This window comes from Schistocerca americana, chromosome 5 (assembly GCF_021461395.2).
Source record: "Schistocerca americana isolate TAMUIC-IGC-003095 chromosome 5, iqSchAmer2.1, whole genome shotgun sequence".
Taxonomy (NCBI): Eukaryota; Metazoa; Arthropoda; class Insecta; order Orthoptera; family Acrididae; genus Schistocerca; species Schistocerca americana.
The window spans coordinates 190,533,272-190,549,327 of NC_060123.1; positions in this window are offsets into that span (position 1 = coordinate 190,533,272).

Genomic DNA, 16,056 nt, shown 5'->3' on the forward strand with positions numbered 1-16,056 from the left:
GAATTTTATTGTGTAGATCCAGATTTCGGCTAGAAGCTAGCCATTCTCAATGCACTATTATTTTCGCTCAGTGCTTGTAATTCCCTGTTGGTCGGGCTTCATCCACAGTTCATTGAATACTGAATGGAAGGTAACCTGATGAAGACTGTCATATGATATGTGTAGGGGACTATCCAAGAACGGAGGAAATATCTTACAACGAGAATACCATATAATGAATTCACTTTCAGAAACTTTATGTGTGCTATTTCAGCCATCCAGACAGCAGTGTTTGAGTGTGGCGAATGGTACTCATATGTATGTGGACTTTCTGGAAACGTTTGGCATTCGCTTACATGACTTGCGAGTCAGTACTTGTCAGAGGAAGCCTTTGTTATGAATTTCGATGCATGCTGTGCTTCAGCAAGGAACATGTATGATGCATTTGTATAATCTCTATGTGATGTTGATAGAGAATTACATATATACTTATATTTATTTCTGTATCCTGCTATGTTAAATCATATTTTTTTAAAAAGTGCAAATAAATGAGTATTTATCTCTCTAAACTGTGTTTTATTTCATCAGAAACTTCAAACATGTTGAATATAATACGTAGTAAGTATTCCTGAAGTACAAATGACTACAAATTTCTATACATGTTTAGCAACCTAGATAAAGAGGTAGTTAACACATATCTCGAAGGAGAAAATGGTAACATTTACCAATGGTTAGAAACATTTAGGAGTACTGTGGCTCAAGCTTAAGTGATTAGTAGTCTATGAACAGGATGTATACATATGTAGCAGAACAGGTCCCAACTTTACACTCCAGTTGTTGCTATATCGAAGAGACTTAGCACATTTTACATGAGATGCAACTTAACAGTTCAAGTGTTGCAATGTCAAAGAGAGGCTTAATAGTTCATACAGCTCCCGTTGTTGCCACTATGTTAGAAAGAAAAAAGTTCGTTATTAGAAGAAGTACATTGTGTGTGGATTTAAGTTGCTCAGAAAAAGAAACTATTAACAGGCGAATTATGTAAGATGCATGTGGGAGGGAGGGAGGAAGGGCGACCACTCCCCTCGCAAGTGTGTTGAACAGCTCTAAAGTATGTTTTACGTTAGTTCATTAAAACACTGCCAATATACCACACATAAATTACCTGGGGTCCTTATGCCACCAGTTGTACTGAGTGAAATAATTAAAGGTTAAGGTGCTACATCTTTGTCTTACACATCTTTGTCTTAGAAGATTTCTTTGTCACACACTAAAAATATAAATTTACAGTAGTTGTTTCTTAACCCTAGAACGCTAAAGGCGGAAAACATGACATTGCTACTAAACCATCGTAAATTTTGGTACTCCACTTTCTATTCACAGTCAGTGATAATTTATTGGATATTCATCATTAATTACAGTTATTAGAGCTCAAATGGTATATGTTACATGCCAAATTAAGTACAATACGTCCTGTTTTGCAGCCTACTGCAATCGTAAATTTTACGACGGTTTAGTAATCGAGGCTTAAAATGTCACTCATGACTTGGCAGTTATTTTTAGATACAAGTACTGTAAATTTGTATTTTTAAGCGCAGTGGCGAAGAGATCTCTTAAAATGAAGGTGGGTCTCCTTAAACTTCCTAATACCAAGATGTAACTGTGTCACTCAGTAGCACTGGAGTGATAAAGACCCTCAGCAATTTCTGTGGGGTACATCGGCAATATTTTAATGAACTAACATAAAACACAGAATTTTTTTTTTTTGGTCATCAGTCTACTGACTGGTTTGATGCGGCCCGCCACGAATTCCTTTCCTTTACTAACCTCTTCTTCTCAGAGTAGCACTTGCAACCTACGTCCTCAATTATTTGCTTGACGCATTCCAATCTCTGTCTTCCTCTACAGTTTTTGCTCTCTACAGCTCCCTCTAGTACAATGGAAGTCATTCCCTCATGTCTTAGCAGATGTCCTATCATCCTGTCCCTTCTCCTTATCAGTGTTTTCCACATATTCCTTTCCTCTCCGATTCTGCGTAGAACCTCCTCATTCCTTACCTTATCAGTCCACCTAATTTTCAACATTCGTCTATAGCACCACATCTCAAATGCTTCGATTGTCTTCTGTTCCGGTTTTCCCACAGTCCATGTTTCACTACCATACAATGCTGTACTCCAGACGTACATCCTCAGAACTTTCTTCCTCAAATTAAGGCCGGTATTTGATATTAGTAGACTTCTCTTGGCCAGAAATGCCTTTTTTGCCATAGCGAGTCTGCTTTTGATGTCCTCCTTGCTCGTCCGTCATTGGTTATTTTACTGCCTAGGTAACAGAATTCCTTAAATTCATTGACTTCGTGACCATCAATCCTGATGTTAAGTTTCTCGCTGTTCTCATTTCTACTACTTCTCATTACCTTCGTCTTACCATACTGTGTACTCATTAGATTGTTCATTCCGTTCAGCAGATCATTTAATTCTTCTTCACTTTCACTCAGAATAGCAATGTCATCAGCGAATCGTATCATTGATATCCTTTCACCTTGTATTTTAATTCCACTCCTGAACCTTTCTTTTATTTCCATCATTGCTTCCTCGATGCACGGATTGAAGAGTAGGGGCGAAAGGCTACAGCCTTGTCTTGCACCTTTCTTAATACGAGCACTTCGTTCTTGATCGTCCACTCTTATTATTCCCTCTCGGTTGTTGTACATATTGTATATGACCCGTCTCTCCCTGTAGCTTACCCCTACTTTTTTCAGAATCTCGAACAGCTTGCACCATTTTATACTGTCGAAAGCTTTTTCCAGGTCGACAAATCCTATGAAAGTGTCTTGATTTTTCTTTAGCCTTGCTTTCATTATTAGCCGTAACGTCAGAATGGCCTCTCTTGTCCCTTTACTTTTCCTAAAGCCAAACTGATCGTCACCTAGCGCATTCTCAATTTTCTTTTCCATTCTTCTGTATATTATTCTTGTAAGCAGCTTCGATCCATGAGCTGTTAAGCTGATTGTCCGATAATTCCCGCACTTGTCAGTTCTTGCCGTCTTCGGAATTGTGTGGATGATGCTTTTCCGAAAGTCAGATGGTATATCGCCAGACTAATATATTCTACACACCAACGTGAATAGTCGATTTGTTGCCACTTCCCCCAATAATTTTAGAAATTCTAATGGAATTTTATCTATCCCTTCTGCCTTATTTGACCGTAAGTCCTCCAAAGCTCTTTTAAATTCCGATTGTAATACTGGATCCCCTATCACTTCTAAATCGACCCCTGTTTCTTCTTCTATCACATCAAACAAATCTTCACCCTTATACAGGCTTTCAATGTATTCTTTTCACCTATCTGCTCTCTCCTCTACATTTAACAGTGGAATTCCCGTTGCTCTCTTAATGTTACCACCGTTGCTTTTAATGTCACCAAATGTTGTTTTGACTTTCCTGTATGCTGAGTCTGTCCTTCCGACAGTCATATCTTTTTCGATGTCTTCGCATTTTTCCTGCAGCCATTTCCTCTTAGCTTCCCTGCACTTCCTATTTATTTCATTTCCCAGCGACTTGTATTTCTATATTCCTGATTTCCCCGGAACATATTTGTACTTCCTCCTTTCATCAATCAACTGAAGTATTTCTTCTGTTACCCATGGTTTCTTCGCAGCTACCTTCTTTGTACCTATGTTTTCCTTCCTAACTTCTGTGATGGTTGCACTTTTTAGAGATGTCCATTCCTCTTCAGCTGTACTGCCTACTGCGCTATTCCTTATTGCTGTATCTATAGCGTTAGAGAACTTCAAACGTATCTCGTCATTCCTTAGTACTTCCGTATCCCACTTCTTTGCATATTGATTCTTCCTGACAAATGTCTTGAACTTCAGTCTACTCTTCATCACTACTATATTGTGATCTGAGTCTATATCTGCTCCTGGGTACGCCTTACAATCGAGTATCTGATTTCGGAATCTCTGTCTGGCCATGATGTAATCTAATTGAAATCTTCCCGTATCTCCCGGCCTTTTCCAAGTATACCTCCTCCTCCTGTGATTCTTGAACAGGGTATTCGCTATTACTAGCAGAAACTTGTTACAGAACTCAATTAGTCTTTCTCCTCTTTCATTACTTGTCCCAAGCCCATATTCTCCTGTAACCTTTTCTTCTACTCCTTCCCCTACAACTGCATTCCAGTCGCCCATGCTATTAGATTTTCGTCCCCCTTTACATACTGCATTACCCTTTCAATATCCTTATACACTTTCTCTATCTGTTCATCTTCAGCTTGCGACGTCGGCCTGTATACCTGAACTATCGTTGTCGGTGTTGGTCTGCTTTTGATTCTGATTAGAACAACCCGGTTACTGAACTGTTCACAGTAACACACCCTCTGCCCTACCTTCCTATTCATAACGAATCCTACACCTGTTATACCATTTTCTGCTGCTGTTGATATTATCCGATACTCATCTGACCAGAAATCCTTGTCTTCCTTCCACTTCACTTCACTGACCCCTACTATATCTAGATTGAGCCTTTGCATTTCCCTTTTCAGATTTTCTAGTTTCCCTACCACGTTCAAGCCTCTGACATTCCACGCCCGACTCGTAGAACGTTATCCTTTCGTTGATTATTCAATCTTTTTCTCATGGTAACCTCCCCCTTCGGAGTCCCCTCCCGGAGATCCGAATGTGGGACTATTCCGGAATCTTTTGCCAATGGAGAGATCATCATGACGCTTCTTCAAATACGGGCCACATGTCCTGTGGATACACGTTACGTGTCTTTAATGCAGTGGTTTCCATTGCCTTCTGCATCCTCATGTCGTTGATCATTGCTGATTCTTCCGCGTTTAGGGGCAATTTCCCACCCCTAGGACAAGAGAGTGCCCTGAACCTCTATCCGCTCCTCCGCCCTCTTTGACAAGGCCGTTGGCAGAATGAGGCTGACTTCTTATGCCGGAAGTCTTCGGCCGCCAATGCTGATTATTTATCAAAATTTAGGCAGTGGCGGGGATCGAACCCGGGACCGAAGACGTTTTGATTATGAATCAAAGACGCTACCCCCCTTTTTTTTAAGTCTCATTTTGTTCACTTTTGTTCGTTGCATCTGCTCGGGGCGGACGTCGTAAGACACCCGTTTAAGTTCGTTGTTGATCGATTAGCTCAGTTTTTTTTATTACAGAGGGCTGTTAACCCTCTGACCGAAGACGCTGAGCTACTGTGCCGGCATCCCCTAGGCACAGACATTACAGCTGTTTTCATAAATGCTACATTAAAGAAAGAGAAATAAATTTAGACTGGTGTTATATCATCGCCAGTGGTACTCAATGAAAATAACACAAATAAATTTTAATGTTTTGTAAATATAAAACTAAAGAACACGCCATTGGATACAATTGACACACAGGGAGAAAGTAACATATTTGGAAAGTAAAAGCTGTGTAAACAAGGGAAATATATATTTCCAATGCGCTTATAGCGCAGTATTGATCCTAGTGGGACTTGGAAGGGTACAACAGCTGAGACAAGAAGCCCTAAAAATAGGTACAAAAATAAATGGGAAATAATCTTACCACTGTTTCAGAAGTTTAGCATAATAGCTCTTGAACATAAAGGTTATCATTATATTTTCATAAATGTTACATTCAAGAGAAAAACAAGCAGTTTAATTTGGGTCATATTGACTCAAGTGGTTTTCGAGGCAAAAACCATGAATAAATTTCAATGTGTTGTGAATACAAAAATCAGTAAAACATCATTGCGTACAACTGACTCAGAGGGGGAAAGTCACTTATTTTGAAAAAAATGGAGATATATATTTCCATTGTGCTTTTGGCGTCATACGGACACCAGTGGCGCTGGGAGGGGTATTACAGTTGATGGAAAATGTTTGGCACTGCTAGTCCTGCGTTCTCTACGAAAAGTAAAAATGGAGATGACGTACCAAAAGTATGTTCGAGACAGAAAGAGAACGTATGAGAACGACTCAATACAAAATTGCAGAGACTGCGTTTCTTGATTGGTTCAGACAAGATAGTTCTCAGAATGCTCAAACAGTATATAACTTTTTTGCTGCAAAGTGCTGGTGAACTTGTGAATCCAACCGATATTGAGCTTTTTACGTATCCAGACTGGTTGGAACATCCCAAGGAGAGGAACAGCGTACTGCTGAAAAACGTCAGCAGTGAAGCTATCCAAGGTTAAAAGACTATGACTCCAGACGGGTTGCGGTTTGCGTTGCCATCAGAACTTTAGCTATTTGACGTGGAAGATCTCATGAACATCGTTGAAACTGATCTGTTTTACCGTTTCTTACACTACAAAACTATCGTTTAATGAAGAATAGTGTTGAAGGGATAAAATCTCAACGAAAAGAATTACGATATTGATAGGATTCAATTTCGATAGATCTGAGAAACTACTCTTAAATGTCATTTGGAATAGCTCAACCCCAGGGGTATTTTAAAAATGTGAAAATGTTACTAGTGGAATACACGGAGAATAAAACAGTGTGGATGGTGACAGTATTGTTCAGCATTTAGGTTCACAACCAGTAACTCCCCAAAGACCGATTATTTAAAGACTTGAACTCCTTTATATAAAACAGCTTGAAACGTATGATTACGTAGTAAATTAGTTCATGTTTAAGAAAAGCTAGATTTTCACGCATTTCAATCTTTACTTCATATCTCCTGAACTATGTGTCGTTCAATGACATAATTTTGCAGTACATTCAGAGGTACATATTCGAAAAACGTGTTATGAGTGGAATTATTAAAAAAAGTAATACATTAAAACGTCGTGCTTAATACTGAAGTTTTACTGCATGAACAGCAAAAATGAAGTAAAAGGTAACCATTCTTTTGGGGCTATCAGTGAGAAAATATCTGGAAAATATTTGAAATTATATGTAAAGTTTCTTGTAATTTACTAAGTGCTGTCATTCTAGGTCTAGTGTTCTCTAGATCTAAAGCAGGAAAAGTATCACATCCATAAAGCATTAACACACAGGAAACGAGAAACTACAGTATACTGCGGTACTGAACACATCACATATAGTATGGATAATTTGTGCTCGATGAGCTCGCTGCCCTGAAACACTTTCTATCTTTAACACTTGACTTATTGTGTCAAACTTTTGATGTAAGATTATACTTCTCAATTAATAGATTATGGAAGTATTTTAAATTTTTAAATTTAGTTAATAATTATATGGAATAGTGAAAATGAAATCTTTTTTGCACCTTGAAACCATTAGATGGGAAACCTGCAGCTGGGACTAGGAACTGGTGTTTCCCGTTCAACTGTGCAATGATCCACATTAGGTATAGGTGTGTCTCAATAATAAGATTCTTTTTTTGCCCCTAGTGAAGGCTGTGTAAGTTATCTACAAGAGTAAATTTTATCAGGAAACCAAAGGCTTCATACACACACACACACACACACACACACACACACACACACACATGACTCTTTATATATATATATATATATATATATATATATATATATATATATATATATGTAAGGAGTGATTCAGCTGCCCCTACTTATGGGTATTATGCAACCCACAAAACTTTCAGTTACCTTACACACGATTTTCATACTCTGTCCCTCGCTACTCGAGGTCCTGCAAAAAAAATTAGCAGGACTTCTTTGTTGAAGTCGGATATATTTCCACTAGAGGCTGTATTTTTCAAATTATTCAAGATAAATGTACAAAAGTGACCTTGAAAGTGCGTTTCCTTGAATAACTCGAAACCCACGTACTCCAGAGGAGATGTATGCAAATACAGAATTTAACTACATTAAATTTACTAAAAAAGGACTCGTTCATTTCTTCTGTAGGATTAATAGTTCGTGCGTAGTGAGCGAGAGAATACGAAAATCTCGCATGTGGTTTTTGAAGGCATTGTGGATTGCATGAAACTCATAGACAGCGGCAGCTGAATAGTCCTGTATATATTTAAAGCGAAAAAATTATTCGTTTCCCTCAGTTTCGTGCAAAACATTTTTCACTTATCTAGTTTCCTGGAAACATACGATATTCTGTCTACGGTGTAGTGTCTTACACGCTGCCTTTTTATTTCTGACACAGTCCCGGAATATAATTACAATCATGAACGCTTTCTTCCCAAAATGTCAATGAACTTATATTCCAAACCTGACATGACTGGTATCATATTACGTGATTATGAGTAAAAAAAAAAGGTTTGCTATGTTCTATTAGCCCAATACTCTTCGTGATACTCGAATATTTCTGAAGCTCCAAACGTCCTCACCTTATCACATGAAAACATGGTACAGTGTAGAAGACGTCTGCGAAAAAAAGAAATCGAAAGGAATAGACGTTTTATCTGCACTGCTGGTAAAATATCGAGTGTGAATACAGGAAGCTGTGTTTAAGATGAATTGTTTTTTACGAACCTTTGCTGATGCTTTGTGCATAGCTTCTTTTAAAAGGCATAATATCGAGTAGAGCACAGATACTTTTCGCAAGAAGTACTGGATAGTGCATAATCTACTTTTACTGTAATAATCGTAACTCGAAATCAAAACTTACGATGTGGAGGAAATACGGAGAAGGGAAGCAAAGGTGTGCCAGTAACGATCGGTAACAAATGTGAGTTTGCAGATTGTGGTATACATGGGATTATAGAGCGGTCAGTAACTTTTTAAAGTGACGAATCGAGTAACTTTGGTGACGAAATAGATGGGTGTTCCGTACTCCGATGGTTACGGTAAGCAGAAACACATGTGGTTTCGGAGGGTGACTGAAAGTAGTTTAGAAATGGAAACAGACATTTTCGGTTATAATTACTAAGAAAGAGATAAAGCAATAAAATGGTACACGAGCCTTCCGACAGTACATAATAAATATCTTTGTACCAAAGGACAGTGTGATAATGAGGTAATTTGTCGGCTGCAGGATATCCCTAGTCACAGCCTCTTCAAAGAGTCTCCCACTCTGTGTCACAGTTTACGTTGTAACGTAGCGTCCTGACAGAGTCAACCTGCTTGCCGTCGCTACCTGATCCCGCTAATGTGCTTATTCTCACTCTGCGTAACCATTATGTCCTCCCTGCAATACAGTAATTAAGATACTACTACAGATCTGCCCCGGCTTCGGACTGGTAACAGTAAGTATCTACGCTCAGACAAATTGTCATGGTTGCGGTAGTAAATTGTATTCACAAACCTTCCTCGTAAATTAGTCTGTCTGTTGAAGACAGCCCTATCAGAATACGTGTAGTAGCTTCTGTGATTAGCCTTCACATGAAAATGAAAAAACGCGAAGAAGGACTGTCATTTATAATACGTACAGATCTAAATTCCATAAAATGCATATGTGTATCACCATACTTATTCCGTTTTGCTGATATACAACAACGTCACTGGACTGTAAAGAAATTGTTTATTATCTTGTTTTGTTTTGTGGACCTAACAACAGTTCGTTGTAAAAAATACTGAGGTATGATTGTTTTACTTATGCAAGTTTGTGTCAGGTTTCCACTTACATTAGAAAATTTTGTCTGGGTGCATATTTTGAGGTATTTGTTTGTGTGGTATTGATATTTTTTTCCTACTGCTATGTTAATTCTACAAGTATCTTCATGCGAAATACGATACAATACACTCGTAATACCACTCGTGTTTGTTTGCGCACTTCAGGCTAAAGGTGTGTCTTTGTGTTTGCACGTAGTGTTGCCAACTGATCCACTCGATATAGAAATATTCTCTTAATTTATGGTTAGTCGCGAGGACATTATGTCGTTTTAATTACGTTGATACATATTTACTAAATATGTATTTGGAATGGAGTAACGTAGGGGGCAAGAATCAGTGAAGCTAGTGAACAGGGAATGCAAAATAGGAGAAGGGAGAGTGACATGATAGTGAGAGGAAGAAGAAAATGGAGATTGGAGGATTTAGAGGTGAAATGGATGGGTGAACGGGAGAGAGAGAGAGAGAGAGAGGGAGGGGGGGGGGGGTAGAAAGAGAGGGAGGAGGGGAGGAAAACTTTAATGTGATGTGTAAGTGGACGCTTTCGTTGCTATTGTCACAGTCAATAAAATTCTTTTGGTACTATGACCGCACTATCAATGTGTAAAACTTCCGACGTTTCTGTGAGGTCCTGCCCACTCGTCTCGTATAGCGTGCCTAAAAGATGCTGCTTTCTCGGAATGCTATAAAACAATTCAAGCAAAATCACATTAACAGTCTGTATTACAAATACGAAGAATGACAATACTTAACTTGTGTTTACAACAAGTGGACGCGAGCGATCGGCGGCATGCAAATAAGTGTCCTTTGTCACCGGTAGTTCACGGTCTTACTGTCTTGGTGGATATTGAAACTGTTCCATTCGACAATGATATCATTCCAAAGACATCACTGGAGTTCACGTTGAAGGTGTGGCGAAGGACTTAAAAGTCTCATACCACCCTCCGACGGAGGCGGAAGTTCAGATCGCAGGCAAATATCAACTAAGGATGAACTACATTACGTATCAACAGTGATGGATGACGATGGTCAATACTCGTCGAGTGGTCAAGTCAACACTAATGCTTCATTAGAGGCTGTAACAATACTATCATTAGCTACGGTCAGAATCGGAGTCCTCTAGGATGGTGAGAGGTTCAGGGTTTTGGTGCCAGTGCTAGAGAGGCGTTGTGTCACTGTTTTGTAAGTCAGGGACCGTGTCCCGTAGGGCTTCTACTTTGGTATAGAGACGACTTGTCTCCTCTCGCATGGACGTCTTAAGAATGGCCATGTCCGTCTCCTCGTGCAGGGTAACTACCTTCGTGAGGGGAGGGACATGCAGGCTCCACCGAAACACCTTATTCTGCAGGTGCTGGAGGCTCTGCATCCGGGAGGTCCTAATCGTAGCCCACGCAGTGGAACCATAGGTGAGGAAATGGTGGACAACCACCCAGTACAGCCGGAGCTTGGTGTCGAGGTTCAGTTCGCTGCTAGTGAACATTGGGTACCACACTTTCATCAGCTTGAGTCCTTTTTGGGTTACATATTCTGCATGGCGATGGAAGAGCAGTTTTTTATCCATATGTACACCAAGGTATTTGTTATCAGGGGACCTGGGACCTGGTCGCCTGCAATAATGATGCTGTGGCGGAGGATGGGGCACCGTTTGGTGGACTGAGGCTGGAAGGAGCGGCCCTTGTATTCTCCTCCTGTAGAGGCCGCTCCTGCCGTGGTGAGGTCCTAATCAGCGTGCCATTGGCCTACGTCGTTTCACCGCCTTCTCGTCTCTTGCGATCTTCATCTTCGTTCCAGCGTTTTTGGTTACACCAGAACAGCTTTGGCCTCATTCCCAGATTGGCTCTGAGCACTATTGGACTTAACGTCTGATGTCATCAGTCCCCTAGAACTTAGTACTGCCTAAACCTAACTAACCTAAGGACATCACACACATCCATGCCCGAGGCAGGATTCGAACCTGCGACCGTAACGGTCCCACAGTTCCGGACTGAAGTACCTAGAACCGCTCGGCCACTCCGGCCGGCTCTCATACCCACAATAATTTTATTGATTTATGCAACGTGTTCAATGGTTTTGCATAGCTCCCGGTTTACACTATTTGTCTGCTAATTCAGAAGCTGCTTATTCTGTGTTAGTACTCCGTGTATGTGGCAATTTTCCGGTTTCAGATATAAAAAGCAAACCACAGTTGTAAGTACGTCTCATTGCAGACAGCTGAGAATGATTTGTATCAACAGAACGAAACATGTCCGGAGATATTTACGCATTTTTTGGTAGTTGCACAGACGGAATTTAAACATCTTAATAAATGTTCTTTTTGACTGAGCTATTCAGGCACGTACCATCGGTCAACGCAAAGCTTCGATGTTACCGGTGCCAGACTGGGCTTCGAACCTGTGCATCGTGTTGTTTCGAGCGATACCAGCGTTGAAATTTAAGTAACCTGTTTCTTTCGTGAAATGCTAAGCTGTAGAGGATAGAAGCAGGAAGTCGGTCCGTAATGCTTGCTTAGGTAGCTGACCTAAGAAGAGAAGTTTAGGCAAATGGCAAGCACTCATTTTTAATATCTCAGGAGTTATCTTTGCTCCTATTTCTTCCAGTCAGTCTGTACGGCGCTTGACGACCTCCATTCTCCCTGCTCCCCACCTTAAAGGCTGAGACCTCTCTGCTGGCTATTGGACGCCGAGCTCGATATACCATTTGTATTCACGGCAGCGACACAATTTCTGCATGCGCTCCACCGCTGCGCATTATAGCCCAGCTACACACTACCGTCACAACAGTAGTGTCGTTTACGAGAGCGCAGTTGGTTATTTAAATTGCAGCGACCGTATCGCCCCAAACGACAGGAGACAGCATGATTTGTCAAACGGAATTTTATCAGATGCGAGCGAGCGTACAATGCCAATTAGTGCACCTAATTTGCAGCGCGAAATACCAGGGCGTCATGAACTATTAATTCGTTATAATTACGCGTGCAATTTATAGCGGGGACATGCTCCACCGTCAGAGATTTACGTGCAGCTCCGGCTATCACTCAGCGATAAGCAAATTGTCGGCTGGCTCAGTTCATTAAAATAACGCTGATCGCCCTAATTGCTTCCATGTAATTTGATTCGGGCTGAATAATAATCCAGCGGGGAATATTTATGCTGGCGGCCTGTGCAGTGTTTGTGCGAAAGTAAAATTACGGGTGGCCGTTTCGGTCGAGTTACGTTGTGTCACAGATCATTCGTGCGTGCTTTTGGATTCGTTCTGCGGCTGCACCTAGTTCATGTAAGTGTGAAATTATGTGCACTGAGCCTGAACCACGAAACCACGAAATATACTTGTTAGTAGCACGCACTCTTAATTGGGATGCTGCACAGCACTTTAGCGTATATTATATTTTTATTATCAAACTATCAACGAAGTTATATTACTTAGAGAAAGATATTGTATTTTTAGTTAAATATATGATCTTTATTAATTCAGGAAGAAATGGGTTGCACGTTTAAAGTATTTTAGCCTTTTGTTTACTTCTTTCATTGTCTTGCTGAGTTTCTCACAGCTCAAACAATGTTCAAATAACTTACGGAAATGCAGCGAGGGGACGTCATCGACAATAGCCGATATTTCAACAGCAGCACACCCTGCCATTTTCAAGGCAAAACTGCGGCAAGTAGACGTTGTGGAATGGAGTTCAAGAAGGTTTGAAGAGAAACTCAGATATCACACACACACACACACACAAACACACACACACACACACACAAACACACACACACACACACACACACGCACACACACTGCAAACACTAGCGCCATCACACAGACCAAAGATGGCTGACGTAAGAAGTTATCGATACTGAGGTAGCATTAACTCTGACCCCAGTTTTCTGATAAGAGACAGAGAGAGAGAGAGAGAAGTATTTCATGCAAAAGTTAAACAAAAACCATCATCTCTATTTATAAGTTTAGTTGCTAATCTAATTTCTACTGATTCCTTAATAACAATATCCCAGTAATTGGAAGTGTTTGCCAGAATCGCTGTCTTCTGAGATTCATTAAGATTACCGGTGCCAAAACTGTGTTCTACAATGGCGGATCTGCTCGATTGTTGTAACCGCATATCACGCTTATGCGCAGAAAAGTGGTCCTCCACAGTCCTGATAGTCTGGACAATATATGAAATGTGACAACTGCAAAGAATACGGTAGACACCCGCCTAACGCAAACCAAAATCATCATTTACGGAACCTAAAAGGACCCTGATCTTAGGTGATGGTCGGAAAACACATTTCACATCATATTTCTGCACAATGGGGACAATTCTCTTAGAAATGCTCTCTGCGCAAGGCAGATTTCGGTGCCACCTCGGTATTATCACCACTCATCTCGTTTACAGCTGGTCGATAGCTCTACGCATGTCTGATGTCTTTCACTGTAATCATTCCGACAAAATGTGACGCCAGCATGGGCTAACTCGGATGTCAAACTCTCAGGGTCCTAGATAGCTTGAGTGCTGTGAACCAAGGTACAAAGACCCTCTCACACTGAGTCCGATGGTGACAACTATCAGCCTGTAGACACAAGTCTGTGTTAGCAGGCTTCCTATATCAGGACCGTGGAGGACCGGTATTCTGAGCATAAGCTCCACATAAGCTTACAACAGCCGGGCAAATCCGCCATTACAGAACATTGTCTTGGTACCAGATATCCTATGGAATATAGCAACACGGAGATTCTGGCATTCACTTTCAGCTACTGGGAAGTGTTATTACGGAAGCAGTTGAAATTAAATTAGCGAGTAACCTTGTAAATAGAGACCGTATCCTGCTCTCTATGTTGACAATGAAACAGAGGGGCAGGGTTAATGTAACTCATCCGTTGATTATAAGTCACTGTCGGTAACTTCTAACGCTGTTCACCTTTGGTCTGTGAGACGGCGCTAGTGTTTACAGAGTCTATGTGGTGTGAGTGTGTGTGCATGCTATCTTTCCGGAGTTTCTCAACAAACCGAGATCTTCAGACCCTTGCACAGCGCATACTTGCTGCAATTATGCCTTGAAAATGGCGGGTGTGCTCCTGTAGAAATATCGGCGATTATCGACGTCACCCGTGAGTTATCTGAAGAAGCATTGGTGCTCGACGCGATTCCTCCTCGCTAAGTTAGGTCCCAAATACACAGCTTGATAACAAACGTGAAACACCTAGAAGGCATGGTCGGATGCCATTGTAACTTTATACATGTACTTTCCATCGGCGGGTATGTAAAAGTTCCAATTCTGCGCGTCAGGCGAAACAGCCACCAGTATGCAATAGTGTAGTGTGCTGCTTCTGTGTTGGAAGCGCTGTGTAGCGCTTTGCATTGGATCTCTGACTGCGCTTTCTTTGTAAGAGACTCTCTTGCTGGTTGGACTCGTTGTTGGAAGTTAAACACCAGTAGTGTTGGGCAGTTGGAAGTTAGTCACCAGCAGTGTGGAAGTACTGTTGGGCAGTTGGAGGTGAACAGCCAGCAGTGATGGATGTTAGATGTGAGAAGTTAGCACTGATGGGGGTGGTACAGATCTGAAGTGTTACCGTAGGCTAACGATCTGTACATGTTCGACTCGGAGATTGAATATTATTCATGATTATATACCTTTGTACTAGATGTCAATGACGATTTATATTAGTATTAGAACTGGATGTCACATTATTAAGGTAAAACATACATTATTTGGTTTGCAACAAAATCTTTCATTTGCTAACCACATGCCTATTAGCAGTTAGAATCTTTTATTTAGCTGGCAGTATTGACGCTCGCTGTATTGCGGTAGTTCGCTTAATGAAGATTTTTGTGAGGTAAGTGCTAATGAAATATATAGGTTATTGTTAAAATTTCTTTTTAGTCAGGGCCATTCTTTTGAATTAACTATTTGAAGTGAGGTAATTTTTTTGAGCAGTCAGATTGCGTTGTGCTAGAATATTGTGGGTCAGTGTTGACACGATAAGAAAAAGAAAAGAGAAAGCAGGCACAGTACGTTCAGTTTTACTCAGCTGTTTCAGAATAAAATAACGTAGAAGTTTCATCTTCTCTGTCATTCTGCAATTTAATTACAGACACACTCATTTAAATAAAGAAGTTTCAATAGTGTTGATCGTATTCAGTGTTGTTTGAAGGGCTAGTAAGGTGTAGACGAAACGTGAACAGCGTCAGATGTTGCGTGATCACTGTGAAGGGCACGGAGATGCCATGTACTCGTTTGAGACAGCGTTATCGGCACCTAGTAGGGCTTGAAAATATTCTCAATTGTTGGGCCTCCTTTCGACCGACTGGTCGAATCGTGATACAGATTTGTGGAGCATTGCGATGTGATAGTGACCCGATGTTGGACTGCATGGAGAGTTTCCACTCGACCACGTATGACCACCACAATGGAGGATTGCCATATTGTGCACCAAGCACTCTTGAGACCCGCGCCTACCGTGTGAGGGAATCCAGTAGACTCCCTGCCACTTCGGTGTCATCGCCCACCATTTGTCGGACACTAGCAGCTACCGGATTGTAGAATTACCGTCCCGTGTTTAGGCTGCCGTCAACAAGCCAACACAAAACGGCT